Genomic DNA, 10,322 nt, shown 5'->3' on the forward strand with positions numbered 1-10,322 from the left:
TAGTTTTTCGTTAAATAAAAGCTTAAATTAATGAATTGCAATCAACGATGGTAGATGTTTTTCTTAAAATATTAATTCCACTTCAATTCGTAATACTTTATTCCGCATAAATCTGCGGTTATCAAAAATTTACTGCTGTCAAAAAATATTTCATTTCACTGAAAACAACCGTGTTAAATAAATTTCACTATTTAATTAACTTGGCAATTTTTTTAATCTTCTTTTGGACGCAGAAGTGTTCCTAGAGCACCCAGATGCATTTCTGCATCAAAAATAAAACTTTCAAAAAATTTCGCCAACATTTTTTTGACGGATAGCGCTCGATATGTAAATAAATAAATTAATTAAAAAATTGTTTTGGGAGCGGGAATGGAGCAAGAGTGGAGCTCGGAGCGAAACTAAATACCGAAGGGGAGCTAGAGCGGAGCGCGGAAAAAAAACCTTCAAAAGACTTCAAAAAAAGGAGAAGATTATCAATTCGTCGGAATTTTTTTTAAGTATGTTACCGCATAATTTTGGACCACGTCAACCGATTTCTAAAATTCTTTTTTAATCAGAACGTTGGTAGGGTGGTCCCATACTAGTTTTGTTTAGATGCGATCATTGGATCATGAAGAAATTAACGATAATCTTAATTTTTTATATGAAAATCAAAGTCGGTGTTGCTTTTTTGCTTAAAAATTGCTTACTACCATTTCTACGAAAAGTTGGTTTTCCCCCATATGAAATACTTGGAAAACTTTGAGCGCTTTGAGCGACCTCTAAATATTTTTTGATTTCAAAATAAAAACATGGCTATATTTTTTTCGGTATAAAACAGTCCTAGGGGGTGAGAGCATAAAAATTCCGACTTTACTTCTTCACATGCATTTTTTGGCCACCCTATTGATTTGCGATTTTACAACTAAAAATATATTTTTTTTATGTAATGCAGGCACGATTTTCGAGAAAAAAATAATTTTTTTTTTTTAGTTGGTTGTTGAATCAAATCACAAATAAAATTTTTTATTAATTAGGTCGATAAATCCAAGCACAAATCAAATAGATTTCTTAATTGATAGTGCATTTAAAATCAAAAAAGGATTTTTAATCACGCAACCCTGTTAGATGCTCAGCTGGTCTCGATTTCTTTTTTCAACGAGAATTAAATTTGAAAATAAATTTTTGTTTGTAATTTTTATGCAAAATTAAAAAAATAACAATTATTTTTGATTTTTATCTAAAACATCAGTAGATAACAGTTACGATTGATTTTTATATTATATGTCTTGGATAACAGTTATTAAGGACTTTTATTTATAAACTTCATCAATAAAAATCAGTCACCGACTTTTATTTTTCAAATCAAACGTATAAAAGTCCTTATCATTTTTCGCAGTTATGTTTTTAAAAATAAAAGTCAGTGACTGATTTATATTGATGACGTTTTTAAATAAAAATCTTCAGTACCTGTTATCTAAGAAATATAATTTAAGATTCAAGAATAACTTTTGCACATATTTGCAGATTAATTAAATAAAAATTAAAAATAATTGTTATTTTGGAATTTTAAAATAAAATTACGAAAAAGCTGTTATTTAAGAAATAACAAGGTAATTAAAAAAAGAGTCAAAATATAATTGTAAAAAAGTGATTTTAAAGGCAAAACTAAAGAAGATATATTAGGAGGTATTTTCAAATCGATCCAGCTCACTTAAATCTTAATAGTTTTCCGAAATATTTTGGTAGACGTCTTAAAATATAATAAATTTTGTAATCCCGGCGGAAAAACCGCATTTTTTTTTTTTTGGTGATGCAGTCTAATGTACATATCTACGTGTAGGTGCGGTTGCAACGTATACGCCCCGTAACACCATGCGCAGTCATCAAACACGTTTACACGCTCGCCTTAACTTGAAAGTATTATTTAAAAGTAATTAAACATTGTCGTGGGAGATTTTTTATTTATTTTTTTTTATGATTTTCGAGTGTGCTAATAAAAATTAAAAAAATGGAAATTTAGTTTCTCAAATCATAGTTATTTATTACTCAACGTAATTTTTTTTCATTTGGTGGCATACTAATTTTATTGTACTAGATTTGTTCGTTTTGGCAAGAAGAGTATCTTCACCGTTTAATTTTAACATTATGAAGTATTTTAAATGATTATACTTAAAAAAAAAATTGTACAATTTCAAAAATTATAAAAGAGCTGCGACAGATATTCTGCATGCTGCCATTTTTTTATTTGGTGGCATACTCTTGAAACATTCACGTAAATGCTGTATTGGATGCCAGCTTTAGTTTTTGTTTCCTGGCGAGAGAAGGGAGCAACACTAAAAAAAAACATCTCGTGAGATTTTCGCATATAACCTCAAATATAAGGGAAAACAGTTATTTCTGCAAATATTTTAAACCGGAGTCAACAGATAATTTCTCGGTGCAGATTTAGCGCACCCAAAACCTTCTTAAAAGTATATAGTAGTATATTTTGAAACCTTGTTGGCCTGTGTAATCAAAGATTCGTAGTCCGCTGGGCAATCGTAAAGGAAATCACGTATTTATGTTTGTCTTGTACTGAAAACGGATCTGAGTTTGTTTGAAGTTAGCATCCAGTATCTTGGGAAAATTGATCGACTACATATTAATTCCTTCTGTTTCCCGGAATATTGTTTGTGCATCGCGTAGCCAAATCGTTAAGAACAATTCTGCGCTTACTTGCTACCTTCGAAGAGGTGTCGATTCGCTGTAGAGGTAAAATCGCAGTTTGGTTGTTTGGTGAGAGAGGGTGATCGAGTAATCCTTTAGTTACACGAGAGTACCTGAGGCAGAGAGCAGCATTCTTTATACCTCTTAATTGAACTTGGAAAACAACACAGTACTCCCGCAGACGTACATAAGTTCTGACAGTCTTAAGCTTAGCAGCAGTTATTCCGAATGGATGTTGCTGCCGAGTTTACTGCTTAGCTTAGAGTCATCGCTGAAGATTGAAAATAAACTTCAGTCTAGCTTTTAATACTTTTCCCCTTGCTTCCAACTGGGATTCGATTCGAAAACTTATTACCAAGCTAGAACCGAGAAGTAGTGTAATCTAGCTTCCGCTAAGATTAAAATATTTAAGTACCAAGAATTTTAGTATCCGAATCCAACTTCGCTACACTTTTCCCTTCTTCGTGAAACGCCCTCGCACTCAAGAAGAAGGTGCCTAAGAGCCGTCCGTGCACCACTGTAGAGTGTTCGCCTGGACGTGTCTCTCCAGAATAGAGGTACTTCAGGTCGCCTTGCTATATATATTGACTTTGAAGCTTCTTTCGTAGACCACCACTCTGGGCATATCATCGCAGGGGAACAGCACAAGGAGCAGCTGGTAGCCCAGCGTGTCCCTATTCCTGGATGATAGGACCTAAACTTTGCCAAAGCGCTCTCTCGCAACTGTTCACCTGTGATATGCAGTGGCTCCAGTTCAGGAACTACTTGCAGTACTCCCGTCGGAAATGTGCGCGTAGACGCCAGATGTTGACTCTTGTCGAGGGACTACCTGGCCGTTTCCATAGAAGTCTTGAATGCCCAATACACCGCCCCATAGTCTACTGTTGGTCGTACAATCGTGGTGTACATTTCTGTTAGGATCCTAGGGGTACACCCCAGGACTTCCCTGCTGGACGTCTGCACACCATCAAGCCGCCTCAACATGAGTCCTCCATAGGAGTTTGGAGTACAGTACTTCACTTCTGCGACGACATTTACTGCTCGCCCGCCGAAGCCAAGGTTTCTCATTCCCTGAAGAATTCGTTTCCCGGTAGAAGGAACAATGGCTCTCTCAGAGAGATTAATATTAAGCCCCACCTCAGCACATCACCTCCTTGCCAGGTTAATTCATCTTTTAACTATGTCTCAGAGGGTACTAGCGAACTTCCCCCTAGCATACCATTAGTAGCGGACGCCATTTTCAAGGAGAGCAAGAGAGCAGATAGACCGTGAGAATTTCAAAAAACTGTCTATGTGTTTTATTTCGAGAGCAAACCACGCTGTTCAGGTTCTTTTGTTCCCACGCTCCGCATCTCTCCATTCTTCTTGTGCATCAGCACTGTAACCAACTGTGCGACTTTGGTCAATGAAGTTTCACTCCACTTGGTAATTTCATTACATTGGAGGCCTTCCTCTTCCTCTACTACCAGCAGCGGGATCCGCGTCGCATATTTTCAGAGCTGAAGCGATTCTGTCTATTCGTACGAAGTGAAGGAGCCAAAGCGTGGCAGATGTATTTTAAGCCGATGCAGCAAGTCTATGTCTGCAGTGTTGTCCATCGCCTACGCGCTACGGGCCGTAAATCTTACGCAGAATATTTCTCTCGAACACTGCAACGGCTGCCTCATCAGGGGTCCATGCTTCTGCGACATTTTCCAGCACTAGCAATATGATTGACTCATAGAGTGTGGTTTTCGTGCGCATATGGGTGCTGGGGAAAAGATATTCCAGGTCTGATAAGTCACAATTAATTTGTTCAAGATGTAACCCAGTCCTTTTCTCACAAAAACAGCACGACCATCCATTTTATACTATATTGGGCATTGTACGTATGTTTAAGTTTCTATCTCCGGGCATGTATTCGTTCAAGAAGTAGCGTCTACCCTATTAGTGTTTCGGCACCGACTTTGAAGAACTCATTTGGTATGTTGTTCACATAAGACACTTTGTTGTTTTTAAGCAAATTTTGCTATTATCGCCTCGTCTTTCAATTCAATGAATATTTCCCTATTTGACCTTCAAATGACCTCGAACCTGACGTGATGGGGCTAACAGACATCGGATTCACATTCCGTGCGTCGAATAGCCCAGGGATATAGAGCTTTGGTCCGTTATGCAGAAACTTTCTTTTTGTAAACCTGTATTATTAAAGATGAAACCAGAAATTATATTAAATACATACTAATAATCGATATAATAAAAATTGGACTCGTTGACAATCGGTTAGGCGGTTACAACGTCAATCAAGTGGAAGAAGAAGGGGTATAGCCTCCAATCTCTTTAAGTAGTATTTTGACACTTATCAACTTACGACAGCCTAAAACACGAGCACACTGTGCCACACAATACTACGAAAATTCACGATCGAAACTAACAAAGCGGGAGAGAGTTGTACAAACACAAGCGGAGCGATTTTGTGGTAATTCTTCCAGACCTTGTATTTCTGAGTGAATAAACTGAGCACTCGGAAAGTAGTGCAGAACGATAGGGGCCTTAGACAGGCTTCGGTGGATGTAAATCTTTATAATAAATAGAGGTGATATAAAGCTATTTACTCCGTTGTTATCTGTGTCTCTGTTGGTTGTTTGCATCGAATCCGGGATCTAATTAGGGCCGTTTTCTGTAGTAAAATTCAACTTTAATACAGTTTTCTCTTTATATTCAAAGGTTGGATTAAAAATAAAGCTATGTCTAATGTTAAGCATTTCTATTATCAATTTTTGACGTATGTGTGTTTCTTGGTTGTAAAGCAATTTAAAACCGATAAGAAGGAAGGATAGAAGGTAGCCACCTGTTTTTTTTTTTTTTTTAATTTAATTGATGAGATGAATTAAATATTTCAATATGAATATAAAACTAAGGAGGTTTAGGAAAGTTTACTGCCGAAATTATATTTGAGGAGGGTTGCCATCTATTTGAAAAATTGTATTTAGTTAAATTGTTACAATATGGGTATCAAACGAAAATATTTGAGAAATATCTTCAACTAGCTTAGCAAATACCGTTTGCGCGTCTTTGAAGAACTTTTGTTTTATTACTTCCTCTCACAACATCTAAAACTATTGGTAAATTAGGAAGATTTTTTCAAATAAAAAAATTGGATAAATATATGGGATTTGAATATTTTTTCCGAGCAAAATCTTAATTAATAAAACTTTGAAGAAAGTGCGCGACATGTAGACTCGATATTTAAGATTGTAAATTAAATAGCCAGGATGAAGTCGATACTTTACCTACTTATTTACGCCGGTTTATTGCTAGTAATACAAGTGAAAGTTTGTGTGTGTGTCGCTCTTTTTTTTGTATACAATTCGGTATGCAGAGAGCTTATAACCTGGATTAACAAACCTGCTAAAAGCTAAAAATGTTAAATTCGAACTTTAAGATATTTAGAAATTCAAATTCACTTTTATTAATAAGTTGAATGGTTTATTTCCATATGGGTGGCAAACAAATGAGATTTGGGAAAACTTTATTTTAAAAATAATAAATAATTTACTACTTTCATTTGACCAAAGTGCCAACCACAGACATTTTACCACAAATGTATATGTAAAACAAAATGGTGAAGTTATTAGCTTTGTCCTATGAAAATAGTGTGTTGGAAAGGTTATGAGCTTAAAAGCTATACAATAAGTATGTAGGGCATCAAGACATACATATTTCAGATGTTCGAATTCGAGCTTGCCTTACTTTTACATGTATGTATTTAGTTATGTATTTATTTATGTTTATATTAAAATTAAACAAAATAAATTTAAGAACCAATACCATTTTATTTTATATCATTTAAACCTTAAATTAATAGTGTTTTGATTTTACATTTCCTTATTTTTTTTTTTTTCATTTTATAAAATTAAAAAAATATATTTCTATTCGAAAATATTCAGTCCTGACCAACTTTTTCCCGCTTTGACAGACATATGTATACGGGATGAGCTTAATTTTTTTAATTTTTTATGAATAACTCCTTATTAATGCCACATTTGTTGAATTTCTACGATATTTTTTTAATTTTTTACTTTTATTTACTTAAACCTATTATTTTAAGTTTAGGAAATATGCATTATTTTTTAATTATATTTTTCAACTTTTTAAAAGGGCAATTTATTTTAGTTAAAAATAAGATAATAAATCATTTAGTGAGTATGGAAAAGTTTAAATTTTTCGTGAATGTTAAAAAAAAAAATTGTGAGTAACACTTATTTAGGTCTTATTTATTTGGTGAAACTTCAACAAAACATTTTTTTTTTTTGTACTAAAATATATAGATAATATAAGGAAATTTGGATTATTTTTTTTCGAATTATTTTCTTTTATAACCTTTAAAAAGTGCACTATATTTCGGTTCGAAAATAGCTAAGCTTTTGAATGAGTATGGAAAAGTTCATACTTTTCATAAAAGTTAAAAAAAAAAAATATTTTTTACCATTTTTTTTTTTCAGTAACTTCGTTCTTAGATCATGAAATTTTCACAAAAATAATTTTAAAAAATCTTCATACTCTGTTAACCTATAATATAGGACTTTATTATTACAAAATTCTTTTAAAAGTAAGAGAATAATACTTTTCGCAAAAATTTTTTTTTTTCTGTACAATTTTTTTCGTAAATTTACTTTTTGAACAACCTAATTTGAAGACATTTAAAATATTATTTTTGTATTATCCTTACCGATATACGGTTAAGTTAAAGGCCGCTTTTTCAAGTAGCCTTAAAATTTACATTTTTTGAGAACAAACTTTGTGTTTAAAAGGCAGATAAATTTTTAAGCTAATGGACTTATTCATAAAAATTAAAGCAGCAGCTATATAAATCCAAAAAGTTTGCGAAATTTTCACTTTTTAAACCCAATTTATTTTTTATGAATAAGGCCATAAGTTATTGAATTTTTCATTGTTTACTTTAAACTTTAAGCTTGGATACTTATTTAATACATAGGTTACTTTATTTATCAAAAAATTAACATTAAATTTTTTAATGGCGGTATGTAGTGCTGTTTTTTGCATGCGTTGTTTTCTGTATTGAGTTCCGACAAAAAAAAATTTTTGTTAAGTATTCAAAGGAAAATAAATATTTCCTACAAATAAATAAATAAAAAATTTTAGCTAAGGTTTTTTATAAAACAATTTTTTTTTTGCTCTCTGATACAAATGTCAGTGAATATTTCCATGAACAAAATTATTTACTAGCGTAGAGAAGTTCATATTTTCGCAAGAAATTCTAATAGAAAATATTTCTCATTTTTTAATCTTTTCGAATAGCGGCTTCATTTTATATTATTTGAAAAAAAAAATCTGTCATTTTCCATACATATCCATAAATAATAACAAAAATTAAATTTATTTAAAAACCCAAAGGTAAACACACTCATCTGTTAAAACATAGAAAAATGTAACTCAATTCCTTCCAGTACTGTTTTGAGAAAATTTCCCCTCAAAAAATATTTTCTCACCCAATTCAGTTTTTACACTCTTCTACTCAAAAAAGCACGCCCAATAACTCTAGTTCAACACGCGACAAACCATTTCTAACTCAATATGCCGCTTTTGCGCATTGCAAAGTATATAACATACCACCACTCACATAAACATTAACGCACATTTCAAAAGACTATTTATTTGTATACAAAATAAATGCAAGTACATAAGTTATCCTTGCAACCATACAAACGTTTGTATGCAGATATATTTAGATGCATGTGTGTATGTTCATTACCTACATTGGTATGATTGTATGAATATATGTACATACATACTATATTCGGCTGGTGTACTACTTTAATATTATATACGTCTTGCGCAACAATTTCATGCTACTTTCTTTTGTGCTGCAAGTACTATATATTTTCCTATTTTAGATGCTGTGATAAATTCAGCTGCCAATGAGGTAATTTTCGCTTGGTCGCGCTAGAGGTGTCCCCCACAACCGCCACCCACTTAAAATTTGCACAGCACAGAGCCAACGCACAAATATGCCGCAGGCACTTTGCAAAAATTATTAGGAAACTCATTTAAAGTGTGCAAGGGGCAAGAACGTGAGTGCTACTAGTTGTGAGTAAAGTAAGTAGGTAGGGTAGTTAGTGGTAGCGTAGTAGCATACAACGAATAAGTAAGTATGTAAGTAAGTACGTTTAAGTGGTACTTCTGATGGGGTTTTTTGTATTCTCCGTAATGGCATGGTGTTTTTAAAGAAAAGGGGCATTGTAGCTGTGGGGCTAATTAAAGGTATGCTTTTGATAATGAATGGCTGGAGTGGGTTCTTTATTACTTTACTTTATTTTGTTTTACTTAGTTTACTTTACACTTCGCTTTAGTCTTGCTGTGCTGCTATGCTTTAAGCTGTGTACATTTTGTTTAGCATAATATTTTAATTGCTATTTGGACGTGATTGTGTCTTTAGAATTGACATCAAAATAACAAAACTAATTGACATAAGCCCTTACATTTTGGAGGTGATAATAATTTGGTACTTGTGCCGAGATTTCAATATAAATATGCAATAGAAGAAAAGGCGAGCCATGATGGAGTGTCAATTATGAGCTATAGTTGCTCTAATGAGCAGAGATTTTTGGGAATTTATTAAATGTACTGGTTTTTTTGTTTAAATTGTATATCTAAAATATTCTTGATGCGGCTGAGTCATCAGTTAGCGGTATAGTTGTGAGATAATCTTTGAAGGGTTAGAGATCTAGATTAATTTCTTGGTGTTGGTTGATTCTTCGGATGTATTTTGGAACGAATTTCTGCTATGTTAAATAACGTAGTGAAAGGGGGACCAATATATTTGCATGTAGTATGTATTTATATAAAAAAAAAAAAAAAACAATATTTATTCGAACAAAAAAGGTGCGTAAGATATGCCAGAGTCCGTAAAAAGCTGCAGAAGCATTGACCGGAAGTTGCATCAGACTAGGAGGTTGCATCAGACCAGGACTTTGAAGTGTCATCAAATTATAATTTAACAAAGTTTTATTGCATGGCAGTTAAGAAGTACATGTGCAAAAATTTCTTAAGTTTAATAAAGGAAATTTTTGCACATGCAGTAGTGCATAGTATGCATTTAGGCGCTTAGTGTTATTAGTCACGTCTAAGCACATGTCTTATCAAATTTGGCGGTTTTTCGGCATTTTGCCATCTTCAGTGCCACACTTTTTGAATAAATCTTCGTTTAATCTTAGCTTCAATGCTAAATTTGTTTAATACGACTCTTAGTGCACTTTTGTTGTCGATTTTGTTAGCACAAAAAAAAAAAAATATTTGAAATTTGTAACACGCCCAAAATTGCAGCTTTCAGTTTATTGATTTATTTGAAGCTTACAAAAGTTCTTACATATTTAACTTTACACATCTATGTTTAAAAAAGTTCAGCACAACAAACATTCTAAGGTTTCCACATAATTGTTAAGTTCTTCGTAAGCCCGTGTGCACAGTCTTTTTAAGCTTTTTAAACGTATGTATGCACAATTTATATGACCGCGTATGAAAATGAAAGTTATCTTTGACCAACACTGCTAGAAATTATCTTTTTTACGCAGTTTTAAGGGAGATTTTAGGAAAAGCACTCCTACAACAAATTTATCTTCAAACACAGAACA

Source organism: Rhagoletis pomonella, unplaced genomic scaffold, assembly GCF_013731165.1.
Source record: "Rhagoletis pomonella isolate Grant_MI unplaced genomic scaffold, Rhpom_1.0 Rhpom_scaffold_00003, whole genome shotgun sequence".
NCBI classification, from domain to species: domain Eukaryota; kingdom Metazoa; phylum Arthropoda; class Insecta; order Diptera; family Tephritidae; genus Rhagoletis; species Rhagoletis pomonella.